The sequence below is a fragment of the Aulostomus chinensis genome, chromosome 21, assembly GCF_037954235.1.
Source record: "Aulostomus chinensis isolate RoL2024-O1b breed Wild chromosome 21, RoL_Achi_v1.0, whole genome shotgun sequence".
Taxonomy (NCBI): domain Eukaryota; kingdom Metazoa; phylum Chordata; class Actinopteri; order Syngnathiformes; family Aulostomidae; genus Aulostomus; species Aulostomus chinensis.
The window spans coordinates 25,109,604-25,132,357 of record NC_141340.1 but is presented as its reverse complement, the minus strand read 5'-3'; the positions used below and the strand labels follow the sequence as shown (position 1 = coordinate 25,132,357).

At 41.6% G+C, this 22,754-nt stretch overlaps 1 long non-coding RNA gene across 1 annotated transcript in view; it reads right to left on the bottom strand.

Annotated features, from left to right (window-relative positions):
• Positions 1-8,997: 8,997 nt before the first annotated feature.
• The window catches only part of LOC147242104 (uncharacterized), a 48,869-nt gene continuing 35,112 nt past the window's right edge, over positions 8,998-22,754 (bottom strand). Inside the window, exons 2-3 of the long non-coding RNA XR_015111060.1 lie at positions 13,384-13,452; positions 8,998-9,020 (exon numbers count right to left, since the gene is read on the bottom strand). This is a non-coding gene — a long non-coding RNA (uncharacterized LOC147242104). The remainder of the gene's footprint in view (positions 9,021-13,383; positions 13,453-22,754) is intronic.

Below are 22,754 nucleotides of genomic sequence, written 5' to 3'. Positions count from 1 at the left end.
GAAGGATGAGGAACACGTCAGAACTCATCGATACGACTGTCTTTCATGGTTCCAGTCCTTCTGTCTAGCGTCTCATCATCAAGCTTCATTTATGTAACAAAATGTCCAGTTATAATTGAACCTTTTACAACGATTGAAGTAGTCAACGTGACTGATTATTTTCCCACTGTTCCACTGTTGTTTCCCTTGCCTGGGAGTTTCTGTCACACCATCTTGAGTTAGACCTCAGTGGGGAGTCCTCCTGAGGAGTGGAGGGGTTGCTCTGGAGACCAAACTGGAAATCCAGGTCTTTGACAGCCCATCACTCTCCTGGCTGTTACAGTTTCACCAGGTGTTGAGCTCTGATCTGCTTCCCCTCTGACTTGGTGTCCAAGGGGCGAGACCTTGAACCTGCTCCTCAGGGTCCTGTGTGTGGTGTCTGGCTGGAGGTCTAGATGGATGGGTGGCCATGTTCTGCCTCAGAACTGAGCTCCCCCACCCTCCCAATCAGTGATTAAAGATCTTTTATTTGACAAATCACCCCGAGGCTCAAGGAAGGAGGCTAGCAGAACAGACGACGGCTGCTAGACAATCAGTGCCACAAGGTTTCTGTGTCACCGCGAGAGTTTCTCTCCACCTACCTACCTCTTTCATGAAGGATCAATAGACAGTGAGTAATACACACTTTCAAATACCAGTACCAAGTATCAGAGGCAGCTTAAGAATACTGCACAAAAGAACAATTAAAACCATCCAAGAGCGCTGAATATCAGATCCTGCTGAGCAGGTTTGTCAACTGTGCTGCTGTTATAAGCAGGACAATGGTTGAAAATATTTTCATGGAACAAACGATGATGGTCAGCCCATGCATGTTTAACACGTTCAGCCACGAACGCATTTTACTGCACAGAGATTTAAGACCAATATTCACTAAACAAGAGATGCAAATGCTGTTGAAAGATGAATTTAGAATAAGTAGAAGATTTAAAAAAGCGCACACTGGAAGAGTACAACAAAAGACATGAAGCATCCGAAATGAACACACACACACACACACACACACACACACACACAAATGAGCGTAAAGGTCATCCTGGAGAAGATTAGTTGCTCCATATTGAATAATACATGCGATCATGCTGTCTGTGAGAGTTTGTTTAAGGTTCAACAAACATGGCGAGCTGATTAGTCAACAACACTGACGCCCACTGGCGTGTTATTTCCAACACCTCCGTGTTTGAGGCTGCAAAGTGGGGTCTTGAAGTGCCACACAAGGAGGGTGAAGATATAACACACATGTCAAACATAACACATGTCAAAGTACGCAACCCCATTTCTTATTAGTATTTCATGCCTTGATGCATCAGGCTGCATTTAAGCCAAAAACAACCCTTCTGATGGAACACTCACTGTAACGAGTGGCAAGCAGGGGTTCTCCTCACCCTTCTACTGGCATCAGGTGGAACCGGCAGAAGAAGGATCTTTTCATCATCAGTGACAAATACAGAAACTCAAGGGCGGAAAAAGGTCTCACCTACTTTGTCACAGTTGTAAACAGAACATCAATACTGCAATACTACAGTACTGCAATACGACACCCAAAGATTAGTCAGACATTTTCTCCTGAATGTTCACACTGAAGAAAGAGCCTGAGGAAGTCATTTTACCTTCTATGTTGTACATCCTGTCGGGAAAAAGTACTAATATTATTGAGCATGTTACTTTCTCCTTTACAAGACTCCCAAATGACAATTACTTGACTAAACTGACCACATATTAGGAAACAACATCATGGTTACTCAGTGTACCATTGGAGACTTTAAGGAACCGTAGTGGGATAACAAGACGGTACCTGACTGTCAAAGGCTTCCCAGGGTTTTAAACTGGTAAAAACGTTGGTCCAAGCACAAGACCTTGAGGAACTCCTACACTGTCTTTTTCTTGATTCATTCTTAAACTCAATGAGCAAAAATGGCTCTTTTAGAGAGAACTAAAAGCTGTTTGGTAGATAATACGAACAAAAAAGGGCTTTGTTCATAGGTAGACATGAACCATGTATGAGCAGTACTGCAAAGGTGCAGCTGAGCCTGAAGACAAGGCCATTGCAGTTACCCCCCCCCCCCCCCCACAGCTGGACTGCCGGTGGACGATCCAGCCGGACAGTAAAGATGCTCATTTAGGCGAGACCTCTCTTGACTAAACGTCACTTTGCTGGGATTTAAGAGGCCAAGATAAGTGAGAGCAAGGAAGGAACAAGGATGAGAAATGACACGAGATGGAATTCAAATTCTGTGCTTCTGAGAGACCAGGACGACTTCTGCCTAAATCCTAATGGCTGTCAGACGTTTCCTGTGTATTTCACCTGGTGGGAAGCAGAGAAAAGAGAAAGATGAGGCCAGGAAGCAGAAGGAAACATTTGGGGGATATTTTTCTGCAGCAGCTGGTCTGTCTTTGTGATGATAGAGGTCCCACATTAATGTCAGAAAACCAGAGTTCCTTGTGGCTTATTCACTCTTATCTTTCTCTTCCCTCTCTTTTGTGTCTTCTTTTCTCATCCCCTCCACCCATTCACTACACTTTTCTCCTCCCTTCCCTCATAGTTTTCTCTTTATCTGCTCATTCTGGTCTCTGGGCTCTAATAAATGTCACACTGCATCATTCACCCTGACCAATGGCCAATTCCAATGCCAGACAACTCAGAGATGGCTTGTGAGAGCCCATCCATCGCTCCCAGCCTCTCACGGTTTTCATCATGGTCTCTGTCCACATTTCCTTGTTCTGTCTTTCTCCTCCACCATAATTAGCCTTTAAAATCTAAATTCTACAAGCCCGAGCACGAAGCGAGCCATCCGTTAACACCACCACCAGCTCTATCGATTCTGAATGTGTGGACACAACCAGTGAGGACACTGAACTAATTCTTTTAAAATATCAAACAACTAAAGAACTCATGGACACAATAACATGTAACAATACAAGTGTATTCACAAGGTGCCCAGTGAGTTTGCCTTCATTAGCACCCCAACCAACCAACCATTTTCACCCCTATTTCATATTTGTTATCATTGTCCGGTTCATATTTATCTGGTAGGGGCTGATGCTGCTACGCAGAAAAAATGCTGAGCAACACAATGAAAGCATCAAAGAATTCTGAGATGAACATTCAACGCTTTTAAAACAGCAACAGGAAACACACTGACATCAGACTTCAACTAGCTGGTAGGTTACTTTGAACTTATCAAATTCAGAGCAACTTGCCCAAGAACACATGGACTGAATTTTACACACACATCTACTTATACACTGCTTGTACACACAAAATTCCTTCAGTCTGAATTTGAAATGTCGATGTATAAATGCCGTTTTAGTCAGCTATTGTGCAGTGCAAAAATGATTTGCAATTGCCTGACACGATGTGAGAGGTGGCATCATGCAGTGGTTAATATTGAACAGGTGAGAAAGACCATGTGAGGATCCACTCACACAGGATGCTGGGGAGTATGGTTCTCAACACACTCAGTCAGGCAGGTGTCATAGCTTTTGCTGTGTAAAGCAAAGTCACATGACCTAAATGGACACATCATAGAGACATCCTGGTTCCAGAGGAAAAATTGCTCCATGTGTTGTTGGTCAAATGACAAAATAACATGTTGTAAGTAGAGGAGTGATGAGGTCACCAGGAGACGTGGCGTGATGATGCGGAGCAGCATCGAGAGTTAAGATGTCCACTAACCTCTGCACTAGAAATATCTGATCAAACGTTAAAAAGTTGATCATCGTGTCTTTTGTTAAGGAACCATTAATGTCCATGCAACCCTCTCGGGCGCCCGGTAACCTTCCCGTCAGCTCCCTCTCTCTACCCTCCCCACATCCCCGCCTTTTTCCATCTGTCAAGCCCATGACAGGGTCTGGCCCTGCTGGATGAGCGCAGCAACCACTTGTGACAACCATTTATGTGTGATTAATGGGTGAGCCGTAGCTGAGGGTGGGCCGAGGTCAGAGTGACATCAGAACTCATGCAAATCACAGCAATTAGTCTGTGACCGATAATGGGGTTTGGGGGTTGGGGGGTGCAAATGTAAAAAACTGTATTGTTAAATGTTGTTCTTACTCGGAGGACAGGAGTTGAACATCTAGAAGCACTTCAGTCAGTGGGCTACATACTGGATGTTGTTATCTCCACATTGGAAGATCAGGTGATCTGTGTCCGCTGGCGATCAGCAGAACTGGGGCCTCATGTATCAACGCGGTTTACGCAAGAAAAATTTGCGTACGCAAGGATCGATGCTCACGTTCAGATGTATCAACACGAAAATTTTGTCAATTCTTGCGCTGTTTCACGCCAACTCTGGAGCTGCAGTAGAAGTTGGCGGAAAGCCGATTCTTGCGTTAACTGCACTTTGGCGACACCCTGTGGCGGTGTTTGGTAACTGACATTATTTGATACCCGCACATACATCGGGCACAAAAAACCCATCAACACAAACCCAAACGCCTGTTGGCATGACTGAAGCGGCTATAAAAGAGCCTTCAAGATTGTGCTGAATGTGCAACTTTCAACAATGGCAGCACTTGTGCTGTTGGAGGAAGTGGCAAACAGGTTAATCAGACGGGAGCGATATTTCAGGGAGGATCTGCTGCAAAATTCCAATGAATGGTCGATGACCTGGTTCAGGCTACCGCAGCACATCCTCCTACACATTCTCACTCTAGCACAGAACTGCCAGGAGCCGAGCTGTGCCAGTGCCAACACTGGTGCTGAGTACACTCGGCTTCATGGCCACTGGCTCCTTCCAGTGAGAGATGGCAGACCGTTCGGGGTGAGCCAGTCGACCCTCAGCCGGGCAATGCCCTTGGTGGTGGTCCTGCTCATTTGCCTCTCCCGCAGGTACATTAAATTCCCTTACGGTGCGGTTGAACAGGTCAATATTAAAGTGCAATTTGCAGCAAACGCCAGATTCTCTATGTAATCGGAGCCATTGACTGCACTAATGTTGCCATAAAAGCGCCGTCCCATGAGGAACAAGCTTACGTTCATCGTAGGGTTTTCCACTCCATCAATGTGCAGATTCATCTGCGCATCGCAGATGTATCTGCTCAACATTGTTGCGAGGTGGCCTGGGTCAACGCACGACTTGCACATTCTGTCTAGCAGCACTGTTGTGGAGAGGCTGCGGGCAGGTGCGGTGACAGATTGCTGGCTGCTGGGTGAGTAAATGCTTAATTATATTGCATTATATATTTGAGAAACTTAACTTGCAGTCAACTAAACCAAAAGTGTGCAATACTGTGCTTTTACCGCAGGTGACAGTGGCTACACCCTGAGGACCTGGCTGATGACCCCTCTCCACAACCCCCTCACTGACCGAGAGCGGAGGTACAACAACCTCCACTCTCACACTCGGTCAGGGGTGGAGAGGGCCATCGGCCTGCTGAAGGGTCGGTGGCGCTGTCTGGACCGGAGTGGGGGCGTGCTGCTCTATTGGCCGGAAAACGTGTGCCGCATTGTGATGGCTTGTGGCGTCCTTCACAATGTGGCCAACCTGCATGGCGTCCCCCATGCCGAGCAGCATGTCCCCCCACGGGGATGACCCAGAGGCTGAAGGGATGGACGCCAATCCCGGCCGGGCAGCCGTCCTCGCACGGCAGACTTTCACTTCCACAATGTGAATGGGTAAGAAACAATCACACGATTCATGAAGCCAGATTATTTTATTTTTTCAACTAAACACTCTAGTACATTAATAAGGCGGTTGAGTCCCTCATTGATCCCCGTTAATTCCCAATGATGTCCTCCTGCGACTGCAGGACCACCTGTGTGAGGACCCTCCCGCTGGATCCGTGTGGGAGCCGGAGGATGCAACGCTGGGTCCGGGTAGCCTGGAGGACCGTCCACCGCTTGTCAGCCTGGTGCTGGGGCCGGGGGACGGACTGGCCCGAATGCCGCTGGTCCTGGCGGAGGATTCTGAGGCGGCGGACGGGCTGGCCAGCAGGGATGCTGCACATCGGTGGCATTGCAGACAGATCAATTTCTGTCAATGAACATATTGGTTTATTTAAATGGCCGATTGTGTATTGTTTTGCGTTTACAAAGCAGGTGGAAATGTTGGGTAAGAGAGTTATTACTTACTCTCCAGTCTCTCTGAGTCAGCGTGGGTGGCAGCGACAATCCCCCCACAGAGATGCTGCCCATGGCTGCCGCCACCCGCTGCTCAAAATCGTTAAGGTGCCCCTCTCCCTGACCCCCACCTGTCTGGCCGGCACTCCTCTGGAGGGCAGCTGTACACCGCTTGACCTCAACTTTGAGGTCTGACCACTTTTTTTTTAATCTCCGCGGGGGTGCGTGGCTCTAAACCCACCTGGTTCACCCTCTCACTTCTTATCCACCATCAACCTTCATTGTTCATCCTGACACCACTGGACAGGCTAACCAACAGAATCTGCTGTCTCTCCTCCACCTCTCCTACCAGAACCTCCAGCTCTACGCCGTGAACCTCTTTTTCTTTGACATTGTTTTGAGAGCACGGACAGCGGAGACCCTCTTTAAAAGTATTTGCGTATTTATAGGTGGGCGCAACGGGGGCGGGCCCTGTCGCTCCGACATCTGCGCTCAATTCCACGCTGATTGGGATGTATCAAGGAAACGTGCCTGGATTCTGGCGTTCGCACAGATTGAGACATCCGGATTTTTTTTTTGTACGCAACTCTCTCTCTTCTTGCGACCGCAAGTTTTTAGTATGAGATCCTCGCAAGTATTGATACATGAGGCCCCTGACCTGGAGTGGCTTGATCTCTCTAAAAGCACCTCAGAAACACAAATCTCAAGCGTTTTTGGACCAAGCTGACGAAGAACGTACTCGTTCCCAGCCCGGGACTGACTCCATATGTAAGGGGTGGAGCAGCACATTCAGTCGACGCACCAGTAGGAGATTCACACGGCCGTTTGAGTTAAGTTCTTGCTGCTTAAATGTCCCACGATATTTGCTGCAGGGACATGACGGCACTCTGACAAATTTTGAAAGAAACAATACTTGAATACAAAGGAAAGATCCTGTCTAAGAGTTCTGCTGCTGTCACTGGTAAGGTGTCACTGATGGCGTGGTAGATAAATGTGCATTGTATTTTTGTTTATCCTGTTATCAAAGCTGAAGGAGGCTACACAAACCTGACAGCCAGCAGCAGGAGTCCTCTAAGCTCCATGAGCTGGAGCCCGTGTGATCAATCCCTCACGTTGTAGTGGATCTTTGATTGATGGTGTGTAAGAAAGCTTGTGTGCATATCTAGGCCCAGTGATTCTACAGGGCTCTTGGGTCCACAGATGGACCCAAAGTGCTGACAGAGGAAATAAAGATCAGGCTGGCTGGAAAGCAGCAGCACATGAGAGGCGTCGTCTGGTCCTATTGGGCTGAATTTCAGTCCATTTCTGACCTTGGCCGGCCCAAGGCATAAGCGAACTAAGCACCTGCTTAGGGCCCCGTGACCACTAGGGGGCCCCCAAGAGCAATTAACTTAAAAAAAGAAAAAGTCATTAATTATTTTATCCGTGTGAGTGATGATGATTCATGTATTATCAAATGTACGTCCATGTACAAAAAAGACAATATTATGTTAACAGAGTGTAGTTTCCAACTGGCTCTCTGCTCTAAATGTCAGCGCTCCGCCAGTAACGTGTGCATCCAAGGGGCTCGGTGCAGGTTACACATGATGTCGCAAAAAAGGACCTACCCTGCAGGTGCTGAAAAGAGGAAAAGGAAGAATGAGGAAGAGGAAAAAAGGCAACAAGATAAAGGTATGTTTGCATGTCTTGATTGGTTGGTTGGCTGGTTTGGTGTCAAGGAGATTTTTAAAAGTTTCCTCAAAATAGTAAAGTCCCTAACTAGCCTATTAGCCTACAATAGCAATTTAGCTAGCTAACGTTAGTTCAAAACTAGAGAAATTTCTTTGTTAACTGGTAGATTAGATAGCTTACGATTCAAGCTAATGTTTTTGTGTTTGTGTAATACTGTGACTGAGTTGATTCTTTACATATATATATATATATATATATATATATATATATATATATATATATATATATTTTCTGTGTGAGTCTCCATGTTCTCCCTGTTCCTGTGTGGGTTCTCTCTGGTACTCCTGCTTCCTCCACCGTCCAAAGACATGCAATTGGGGACGAGGCTGATTGATTCTCTAAATTGACCGTAGGTATGAATGTGAGTGTGAATGGTTGTTCGTCTCTCTATGTTGGCCCTGTGATGGACTGGCGACCTGTCCAGGGTGAACCCCGCCTCTCGCCCGTAGACGCTGGGATAGGCTCCACCCCCGCGACCCTTAATATGTAGGAATAAGCGGAAGGTGACGATGGATGGATAGATTAAATGGATATATATATATATATATATATATATATATATATATATATATATATAAAGAATCAACTCAGTCACGGTATATATATATATATATATATATATATATATATATATATATATATTCTGGGTCGCTTCTGGGCATCATTTTTGACAACGTTTGATAGCAAATGTTTAATAAAAACTACCGTCAATTACAAACGTGGTGACGTTTGCTACCAATATGTTTTTGCATTAATGAATTGACTTCGTTAACTTATAGTTGGAGATGTGTTGTTTGCAATTGTTTGTTGCAGAGCATAGTAATTTATGTGAGTACATCAACTACCTATTCTGCTCCTAAGTTCTGTGAAACTTCCCCAGGAGCACTGTTGAAGTATTTTGGAGGAGGCCCTGCCACAGCCCAGGGGCAGTCCACCTCCTCAGGCTCAGCCAAGGCAACTGGATCAGGTGAGGGAAAAACTGTCACCATATATATTTAATCTCTAGTCAAAGTATCTCATGAAGATCTGCTAATACAAGATATTATTGGCTTAATATATTGTAAATTTATTTGTAAAATAAATGACATCTCACAAGGTGAGCTTTTGTTGTTGTTGATTTTCCTCTTCGGTCCATCTCCATCCTCTGCCTCATCCACTGTGCCCACTGTTTCTGCTGCAACCTCAGCTCTACCTGGTAAGTTGACAACAAACAGCCTTTGTGAGTGCTCAGTGCACTGCAGAACATTCTGAGATGAATAATTTTGTCCAAAAACATTAATTTCCTTATAGGTCCTCCATCTTTGGTCATGGAGGTTGATGTTTCATCTACTAATTCAGCAACATCCAGTTTGCAGCAGGGATCAGCAGGTCTGCCATAGACCCAGCTGAGTGGCCATCTTTCCTGACAGACTCAGAAAGGACTGATCAGGTACTAAGAGGGCCACTGCCTATAAAGGACACATTTGCATTCCCAAAAAGACACGATGGCCGAAGTTTCCACCATCATTACACATACAGACACTTAGTAAATGGGGAAAAAGTAAAGCGGAGCTGGCTTACATATTCAAAAAAGTAAAGATGCCATCTATCGCTTTTGCTGAAATTATTCTCTCAACAATCCATAAAACTGGCAACCGAGGGACAGCAAGATTGGGTCAACATAGGTGCACTGCTGAAACAGCATGAAAACAGTGAAGATCATTGGAGCAACATGGTGAGATGGAAGGAATTTTCCTTGCGTCTTTCAAAGGGGAAAACTATCGATCAAACAGAAATGGACTCTTGGAGGCAGAAAAGAATCGCTGGAGAGATGTTCTCACACGCTTAATCTGTATTCTTCCATCACTGGCAGAAAGGAACCTGGCACTGAGGGGATCTGTTGACACATTACACTGGACCAACAATGGGAACTTTCTAAAAGAAGTGGAGCTGATGGCTAAATTTGATCCTGTATTGCGAGATCACGTAAAACGTATTGACAGCATATCACATACTGGGGGAAAACAATTCAAAATGAGTTGATAACCTGTGCAAGTGATAAAACACTGGACACAATGGTGTCAGAAATCAAGGATTCTCAATATTATGCCATCATATTGGATTGCACCTCAGATGTAAGTCATCAAGAACAAATGTCTGTTGTGGTCCGTACTGTAAATCTTGGCAAAACACCAGAGATGAAGGAACACTTCTTGGGGTTTCTTGTAGCCCCTGAATCTACAGGTCAAGGCTTGTCTGAGCTAATTCTTCAGAGGCTTGAAGAACTGAACATCCCCTCTGAGGACTGTAGGGGACAATCATATGATAACAGCGCAAACATGAAAGGTGCAAATAAAGGTGGGCAGGCTCGGCTTTTTAAAAAAAATCCATGTGCTTTTTATGTGCCTTGTGGAGCCCATTCCTTAAATCTAGTGGTTTCAGATGCTGTTAAAGTGTCTGTGGATGCCACTTGCTTTTTTGGAAACGTGGAAAAAATCTCTAAACTCTTCTCAGGTTCCCCTCAAAGGTGGGCCATCTTGAAGCAGCATGTGAACATCACACTCAAGTCCTGGAGTGAAACACGATGGGAGAGCAGGATTAAAAGTATTGAACCACTACGCTACCAAGCAGACAAGGTGAGAGAAGCTTTGTTCGAACAAGATCTGTGCCACTTCTGATTCCAGAAAACTGTTTATGACATTTAACTCCTTGCTTTCTCCTCCAGTTGCTCAGCCTTCCACTGCGCTGACTTCAGACATGTTTGCCTCCTTTTTTACTGAAAAGGTTGCTGCAATCAGCAACCAGTTCTCTGAGCCTGACCAGTCCAGTCAGCACCAACCTGCCACTGCTGCTTCACTCTTCTCCTTTGCTCCCCTGAGCCAAGATGAAGTCTCCAGACTTCTCCTGAGCTCAAAACCAACAACTTGTCCTCTCGATCCAATACCCACCAGCATCCTGCAGACCATTTTGCCCACTATCAAACCTGCAGTCACACACATTGTCAATTCCTCCCTGGAAACTGGCATTTTTCCTGCTACTTTTAAGCAGGCCCGTGTCACCCCACTGCTCAAAAAGCCTCATCTCAACCCTGCCAAGGTTGAAAACTACAGGCCAGTATCACTTCTGCCATTCCTGTCAAAAATACTGGAGTGCTCAGTATTTAACCAGGTCTCTGAACATCTGCGGAACAACAACCTACTTGACTCTTTTCAGTCTGGCTTCAGGTGTGACCACTCCACTGAGACTGCACTCCTGTCAGTCCCTGAGTCACTGAGACGAGCTCGAGCTGCTGGTCAGTGCTCTGTCCTACTTCTGCTGGACCTGTCTGCTGCCTTCGACACGGTGAACCATCAGATTCTCCTCTCCACACTCTCTGAGCTCGGCATATCTGGTTCTGCCTAGTTGTGGTTCAAGTCCTACCTCACAGGCAGATCCTTCAGAGTGTCATGGCGAGGAAAGGTGTCTAGGTTACATGGCCTATCGACTGGGGTTCCTCAGGGGTCAGTGCTTGGTCCCCTTCTCTTCTCTCTGTACACCACCTCACTTGGTGCAGTGATCCGCTCCCATGGCTTCTCCTACCACTGTTATGCTGACGACACTCAGCTTCTCCTCTCTTTTCCACCTGATGACAGAACAGTCTCAGATCGTATATCAGCGTGTCTGGCTGATATCTCCACATGGATGAAGGAACGCCACCTTCAACTGAATCTCTCTAAGACTGAACTTATGGTCTTTCCAGCTTGTCCATCTGTTCAGCCTCAGTGTCAGTGTCAACTTGACTCGAGCCTACTTGCGCCCAGAAACTCAGCCAGAAACCTGGGTGTCATGATTGATGACCAGCTGACCTTTAAGGTTCATGTGGCCTCAGTTTCTCGGTCTTGCCGTTATGCCCTCTACAACATCAGGAAGATCAGACCCTTCCTGACCCAACAGACCACACAGATTCTGGTTCAGGCTCTTGTCATCTCACGCATTGACTACTGCAACTCTCTTCTGGCAGGCCTCCCTGCAGGCTCATTCAAGCCTCTGCAGATGATCCAGAATGCAGCAGCACGTCTGGTCTTCAACCAGCCCAAAAGGGCACATGTCACCCCGCTGCTGGTTTCTCTTCAATGGCTTCCAGTGGCAGCCAGGATCAAATTCAAGGCACTTCTCTTGGCTCACAAAACAATCACAAGAACGGCTCCAGACTACCTGGAATCCCTGATCCAGGTCTACTCTCCTTCTCGCCCACTACGCTCTGCATGCCAGAGACGCCTGGTGCTTCCAGCCCAGCGCTGCTCCAAATCTCTAGCCAGACTCTTCTCTTCTGTTGTTCCCAAATGGTGGTAGAACTACCGAACTCTGTGCGTTCTGCTGAGTCCCTTTCTACTTTTAAGAGACAATTGAAGACTCAATTGTTCAGAGAGCACCGAGGCACTGAACCTGACTCTGCTCCTCTTTGGGGTAGAATCAGTCAGAGGGTCCAAGACCCAGCACTGAGTGACTATGTAGCACTAACTGTGTTGTGTCATGTTGTATGTCTGTTATATAAAAATAAAAAAAGGGTGGGGGGGCAACACTTCTTCTGCCACTAGATGGCAGTACCTGTGACCAAATCACAACTGAAGCACTTTTGCGCTACTATGGACTTTTCCTTAATTAAGTCTAAATTCTTGCTTGTGTTGTACGTCGCTTTGGACAAAAGCGTCTGCTAAATGAAATTGTAGAATTGTAGGTCAGGGAAAAAACGACTGACCCCACAGTGAAAGCTGAGACCCACTCCCTTGCTGAAGAAATTGGATCATTCAGATTTCACATTTGCTGCGTGGTTTGGTGTGACATTCTCTCTCTCCCAGATAAACACCACAAGCAAACTACTTCAGTGGGCCAACATGCAGGTCGATGTTGCAGTGAGCCTCGTTCAGAAAAAACAAACAAAATTGAATCAGTTACAGGGCAACTGGTTTTAAAGATGCACAGGTCTCAGCAAAAGACAGATGTGAACAAATGAACACTGAGGCAGTGCTTAAGCAGAAGAGGTTGCGAACCACAAAAAGGCACTTTGCCTATGAGATGCCTGATGAGCCACAAGCCGATGCAATGAAGAGGCTGGAAGTATCCTTTTTCAACGCTGTGGTAGACTGGAGCATCCGGTCTTTGGAGGACCGCTTTCAGTCCCTAGAGGAGGTCAGAAGCCATTTTGGAGTGCTTCTCAACTTTTGCCAGCTTGATGCACAGACAAGGAGGAATCAATGTAAACTTCTTGGAGACAAGCTCACCTCAGGAGAACAGGCTGATATTGATGGGAGTGCACTGGCTACAGAGATGGTGAGCCTTCCAGAACTCCCCAAAGCACAGATGACTGCATCTGAGCTGCTCACTGACCTCTCAAAATGAGATCTGTGAGTTGTATCCAAATCTTTGGTAGCTCCACAGATAGCCTGCAACTCCCTGTAACTGTTGCGTCTGCAGAGCGGCGCTTGTCCAAACTCAAATTAATAAAGAGCTACTTGAGCTCTTCCATGGCACAAGAAAGACTGAGAGGACTGGCAGTGATCAGTGGAAACAGCACAGGTGGCCATCAGATATCTTACAGTGATGTCATCAATGACTTTGCCTCCAGAAAAGCCAGGAAACTCAGGTTCGAAGGAGTAGGTGGAGCACTGAGGAAGAAGAGAGAGGAACATAAAAGTCAAATGTTTGGGTTGCTGTCGTCAGTTTGGATTTTCTCTCTCTCCATTTTTACCAAAGCTTTTGCACATTTAACATGGTTTCAGACGTAATTGTTAAACTTTATATTCTATTTATAAACTTGGTTTGTTACCTTGTTTCAGGTACCTCTGTGCATTGACATAATTATTGAAGTATTTGCTTGATTTTTTGAATTCATTTTATTTAATACTGTCTGTTTTTGTAAATTTGTTGTTGCAGTTTCTTTAAAACAAAACTAATGAAGCAGATTGTGTTTACAGTAAATGATTGATTTATTTTGTGACTTTTAGTTGGCCCAGATGACTTTCAGGACCCCACTGAGTACCATGTCACTTTGAATATGAAGAGTGAATCAACCCCAGGCTGCTCTTGGAGCTGAACTTCGTACCATTTCAGATTATAAACCATAGGTAAAACATGCCAGGCTGCTCTTTGAGGTTTTATGTATTGATTCCCGTGTGGCCAATAGGGGAAGTTGCTGACTGAAATCTGTTGTCTGCTTCCATGGCCTTGATCACTGTGGATTACAGTCGACTAAAACAAAAACATCTGACATCAAGTTTTACAAGTGTATTCGTGATGACAGAGTAGAACATGAAATGAGTTATAGTCGGTATGTGAGTGATCAACATTGGAGGTCATGGAGGGCCCCAAAATCACATTTTGCTGAGGGCCCCATGGAGGCTTGGGCCGGCCCTGCGACCTGAGAACGCATCGTCTGAACATGTGAAGATGCTCCCTCTTTCTTGAAGTGTCTGTCTTTAAACATTCCAGCATCCAACTGCTGACATCAAGGGTTCATGTGATCCAAGGCTCTGTGTCACTGTGAAATGAGGGAAAAGAGGAGGAACCAGGCCACACCCACTGATGAAACCTGGGCTCTGGACCAAGTGATGCCCCCTTGTAACTGAAGTCTCTGACACAGAATTCCTTGCATAACTTCAATCACACACACACACACACACACGCACACACACACATAGACACACAAATACACTCATATAGTCACACACAAATACACTCTTATAGTCACACACACAAATATACTCATATAGTGACACACATATACACTCATATAGTCACACACACAAATACACTCATATAGTCACACACACAAATACACTTATGTAGTCACACACACAAATACACTCATATAGTCACACACACAAATACACTCATATAGTCACACACAAATACACTCATATAGTCACACACACAAATACACTCATATACTCACACACACAAATACACTCATATAGTCACACACACAAATACACTCATATAGTCACACACACAAATACACTTATGTAGTCACACACACAAATACACTCATATAGTCACACACACAAATACACTCTTATAGTCACACACACAAATACACTCATATAGTCAAACACACAAATACACTCATATAGTAACACAAACAAATACACTTATGTAGTCACACACACAAATACACTCATATAGTCATACACACATAAATACAGTCATATAGTCACACACACAAATACACTCATATAGTCACACACAAATACACTCTTATAGTCACACACACAAATACACTCATATAGTAACACACACAAATACACTTATGTAGTCACACACAAATACACTCATAGTCATACACACATAAATACAGTCATATAGTCACACACACAAATACACTCAAATAGTCACACACACAAATACATTCGTAAAGTCATACACACAAATACACTCATATAGTCACACACACACAAATACACTCATATAGTGACACACACAAATACACTCTTATAGTCACACACACAAATACACTCATATAGTCACACACAAAAATACACTCATATAGTCATACACACATAAATACAGTCATATAGTCACACACACAAATACACTCATATAGTCACACACAAATACACTCTTATAGTCACACACACAAATATACTCATATAGTGACACACATATACACTCATATAGTCACACACACAAATACACTCATATAGTCACACACAAATACACTCTTATAGTCACACACACAAATATACTCATATAGTGACACACATATACACTCATATAGTCACACACACAAATACACTTATGTAGTCACACACACAAATACACTCTTATAATCACACACACAAATACACTCATATAGTCACACACACAAATACACTCATATAGTAACACACACAAATACACTTATGTAGTCACACACAAAAATACACTCTTATAGTCACACACACAAATACACTCATATAGTCACACACACAAATACACTCTTATAGTCACACACACAAATACACTCATATAGTCACACACACAAATACACTCATATAGTAACACACACAAATACACTCATATAGTCATACACACATAAATACAGTCATATAGTCACACACACAAATACACTCAAATAGTCACACACACAAATACATTCGTAAAGTCATACACACAAATACACTCATATAGTCACACACACACAAATACACTCATATAGTGACACACACAAATACACTCTTATAGTCACACACACAAATACACTCATATAGTCACACACACAAATACACTCATATAGTCACACACACAAATACACTCATATAGTCACACACACACAAATACACCCATATAGTCATGCACACAAATACACTCATATAGTCACACACAAATACACTCTTATAGTCACACACACAAATACACTCATATAGTGACACACACAAATACACTCTTATAGTCACACACACAAATACACTCATATAGTCACACACACAAATACACTCATATAGTCACACACACAAATACACTCATATAGTCACACACACACAAATACACTCATATACTCACACACACAAATACACTCATATAGTCACACACACAAATACACTCATATAGTCACACACAAATACACTCATATAGTCACACACACAAATACACTCATATAGTCGTACACACACAAATACACTCATATAGTCACACACACAAATACACTCATATAGTCACACACAAATACACTCATATAGTCACACACACAAATACACTCATATAGTCACACACAAATACACTCATATAGTCACACACACAAATACACTAATAGTCGCACACAAAAATACACTCCTATAGTCACACACAAATACACTCATATAGTCATACACACAAAAATACACTAATAGTCGCACACAAAAATACACTCCTATAGTCACACACAAATACACTCATATAGTCATACACACACAAATACACCCATATAGTGACACACAAATACACTCATATAGTCACACACACAAATACACTCATATAGTCACACACAAATACACTCATATAGTCATACACACACAAATACACTCATATAGTCACACACACAAATACACTCATATAGTCACACACAAATACACTCATATAGTCATACACACACAAATACACAAATAGTCGCACACAAAAATACACTCCTATAGTCACACACAAATACACTCATATAGTCATACACACACAAATACACTAATAGTCGCACACAAATACACTCATATAGTCACACACACATATACACTCATATAGTCACACACAAATACACTCATATAGTCACACACAAATACACTCATATGGACACACACAAATACACTCATATAGTCACACACAAATACACTCATATGGACACACACACAAATACACTCATATAGTCATACACACAAATACACTCATATAGTAAAACACAAATACACTCATATAGTCATACACACAAATACACTCATATGGACACACACACAAATACACTCATATAGTCACACACAAATACACTCATAAGGTCGTACACACAAATACACTCATATAGTCACACACACACAAATACACTCATATAGTCATACACAAATACACTCATAAGGTCGTACACACAAATACACTCATATAGTCACACACACAAATACACTCATATAGTGACACACACAAATACCCTCATAAAGTCTCACACACAAATACACTCATAAGGTCGTACACACAAATACACTCATATAGTCACACACAAATACACTCATATAGTCACACACACAAATACACTCATATAGTCATACACACAAATACACTCATATAGTCACACACACAAATACACTCTTATAGTCATACACACAAATACACTCATATAGTCACGCACACAAATACCCTCATATAGTCACACACACAAATACACTCATATAGTCACAAACACAAATACACTCATATAGTCACACACACAAGTACCCTCATATAGTCACACACACAAATACACTCATATAGTCACACATACAAATACACTCATATAGTCACACACACAAATACACTCATATAGTCACACACACAAATACACTCATATAGTCACACACACAAATACACTCTTATAGTCATACACACAAATACACTCATATAGTCACACACACAAATACACTCATATAGTCACACACACAAATACACTCATGTAGTCACACACACAAATACACTCATATAGTCACACACACAAATACACTCATATAGTCACACACACAAATACACTCATATAGTCACACATACAAATACACTCATATAGTCACACACACACATACACTCATATAGTCACACACACAAATACACTCATATAGTCACACACACAAATACACTCATATAGTCACACACACAAATACACTCATATAGTCATACACACAAATACACTCATATAGTCACACACACAAATACAATCATATAGTCACACACACAAATACACTCATATAATCACACACACACAAATACACCCATATAGTCATACACACATAAATACACTCATATAGTCATACACACATAAATACACTCATATAGTCCTAAACACAAATACACTCAGTCACACACACAAATACACTCATATAGTCATACACACATAAATACACTCATATAGTCCTAAACACAAATACACTCAGTCACACACACAAATACACTCATATAGTCATACACACATAAATACAGTCATATAATCACACACACAAATACACTCGTATAGTCCAACACACAAATACACTCAGTCACACACACAAATACACTCATATAGTCACACACACACAAATACACTCTTATAGTCATACACAAATACACTCATAAGGTCGTACACACAAATACACTCATATAGTCACACACACAAATACACTCATATTGTCATACACACACAAATACACTCATATAATCATACACACAAACACACTCATATAGTCACACACACAAATACACTCATATAGTCACACACACAAATACACTCATATTGTCATACACACACAAATACACTCATATAATCATACACACAAACACACTCATATAGTCACACACACAAATACACTCATATAGTCATCCACACACAAATACACTCATATAGTCATACACACAAATACACTCGAATAGTCACACACACACAAATACACTCTTATAGTCATACACACAAATACACTCGTATAGTCATACACAAATACACTCATAAGGTCGTACACACAAATACACTCATATAGTCATACACACACAAATACACTCATATAGACACACACACAAATACACTCTTATAGTCACAAACACACAAATACACTCACATAGTGACACACACAAATACACTCATATAGTGACACACAAATACACTCATATAGTCACACACACACAAATACACTCATATAGTGACACAAAAATACACTCATATAGTCACACACACAAATACACTCATATAGTCACACACACACAAATACACTCATATAGTCACACACACAAATACACGCATATAGTCACACACACAAATACACTCATATAGTCACACACACACAAATACACTCATATAGTCACACACACAAATACACTCATATAGTCACACACACAAATAAACTCTTATAGTCACACACACAAATACACTCATATAGTGACACACACAAATACACTCATATAGTCACACACACAAATACACTAATATAGTCACACACACACAAATACACTCATAAAGTCACACACACAAATACACTCATATAGTCACAAACACACAAATACACTCATATAGTCACAAACACACAAATACACTCATATAGTCACACACACAAATACACTCATACAGTGACACACACAAATACACTCATATAGTCACACACAAATACACTCATATAGTCACACACACAAATACACTCATACAGTGACACACACAAATACACTCATATAGTGACACACACAAATACACTCTTATAGTCACAAACACACAAATACACTCATATAGTCACAGACACAAGTACACTCATATAGTCATACACACAAATACACTCATAAGATCGTACACACAAATACACTCATAAAGTCACACACAAATACACTCATATAGTCACACACACAAATACACTCATATAGTCACAAACACACAAATACACTCTTATAGTCACACACACAAATACACTCATATAGTCACACACACAAATACACTCATACAGTCAGACATACAAATACACTCATATAGTCACACACACACACAAATACACTCATATAGGAAGACATACAAATACACTCATATAGTCACACACACAAATACACTCATATAGTCACACACAAATACACTCTTATAGTCACACACAAATACACACATGTAGTAACACACAAAAATACACACATGTAGTGACACACACAAATACACTCAATTAGTCATACACAAATACACTCATATAGTCACACACACGAATACACTCATATAGTCACACACACAAATACACTCATATAGTCACACACACAAATACACTCATAAAGTCACACACACAAATACACTCTTATAGTCATACACACAAATACACTCATATAGTCACACACACAAATACACTCATATAGTCATACACACAAATACACTCATATAGTCACACACACAAATACACTCTTATAGTCATACACACAAATACACTCTTATAGTCATACACACAAATACACTCATATAGTCACACACAAATACACTCATATAGTCACACACACAAATACACTCTTATAGTCATACACACAAATACACTCTTATAGTCACAAACACACAAATACACTCACATAGTGACACACACAAATACACTCATATAGTGACACACAAATACACTCATATAGTCACACACACACAAATACACTCATATAGTGACACAAAAATACACTCACATAGTCACACACACAAATACACTCATATAGTCACACACACACAAATACACTCTTATAGTCACACACACAAATACACGCATATAGTCACACACACAAATACACTCATATAGTCACACACACACAAATACACTCATATAGTCACACACACAAATACACTCATATAGTCACACACACAAATAAACTCTTATAGTCACACACACAAATACACTCATATAGTGACACACACAAATACACTCATATAGTCACACACACAAATACACTCATATAGTCACACACACACAAATACACTCATAAAGTCACACACAAATACACTCATATAGTCACAAACACACAAATACACTCATATAGTCACAAACACACAAATACACTCATATAGTCACACACACAAATACACTCATACAGTGACACACACAAATACACTCATATAGTCACACACAAATACACTCATATAGTCACACACACAAATACACTCATACAGTGACACACACAAATACACTCATATAGTGACACACACAAATACACTCTTATAGTCACAAACACACAAATACACTCATATAGTCACAGACACAAGTACACTCATATAGTCATACACACAAATACACTCATAAGATCGTACACACAAATACACTCATAAAGTCACACACAAATACACTCATATAGTCACACACACAAATACACTCATATAGTCACAAACACACAAATACACTCTTATAGTCACACACACAAATACACTCATATAGTCACACACACAAATACACTCATACAGTCAGACATACAAATACACTCATAAAGTTACACACACACACAAATACACTCATATAGGAAGACATACAAATACACTCATATAGTCACACACACAAATACACTCATATAGTCACACACGCAAATACATTCACATACTCATACACACAGAAATACACTATTATAGTCACACACACAACTACACTCATATAGTCATACACACAAATACACTAATATAGTCAAACACACACACACAAATACACTCTTATAGTCACACACAAATACACTCATATAGTCACACACAAATACACTCTTATAGTCACACACAAATACACACATGTAGTAACACACAAAAATACACACATGTAGTGACACACACAAATACACTCAATTAGTCATACACAAATACACTCATATAGTCACACACACGAATACACTCATATAGTCACACACACAAATACACTCATATAGTCACACACACAAATACACTCATATAGTCACACACACAAATACACTCTTATAGTCATACACACAAATACACTCATATAGTCACACACACAAATACACTCATATAGTCATACACACAAATACACTCATATAGTCACACACACAAATACACTCTTATAGTCATACACACAAATACACTCTTATAGTCATACACACAAATACACTCATATAGTCACACACAAATACACTCATATAGTCACACACAAATACACTCATATAGTCACACAAACACAAATACACTCATTTCGTCACACACACAAATACACTCATATAGTCACACACACAAACACACTCATATAGTCACACACAAATACACTCATATAGTCACACACAAATACACTCATATAGTCACACACACAAATACACTCTTATAGTCATACACACAAATACACTCATATAGTCATACACACAAATACACTCATATAGTAAAACACAAATACACTCATATAGTCACACACACAAATACACTCATATAGTCATACACACAAATACACTCATATGGACACACACACAAATACACTCATATAGTCACACACAAATACACTCATAAGGTCGTACACACAAATACACTCATATAGTCACACACAAATACACTCATAAGGTCGTACACACAAATACACTCATATAGTCACACACACACAAATACACTCATATAGTCATACACAAATACACTCATAAGGTCGTACACACAAATACACTCATATAGTCACACACACAAATACACTCATATAGTGACACACACAAATACCCTCATAAAGTCTCACACACAAATACACTCATAAGGTCGTACACACAAATACACTCATATAGTCACACACAAATACACTCATATAGTCACACACACAAATACACTCATATAGTCATACACACAAATACACTCATATAGTCACAC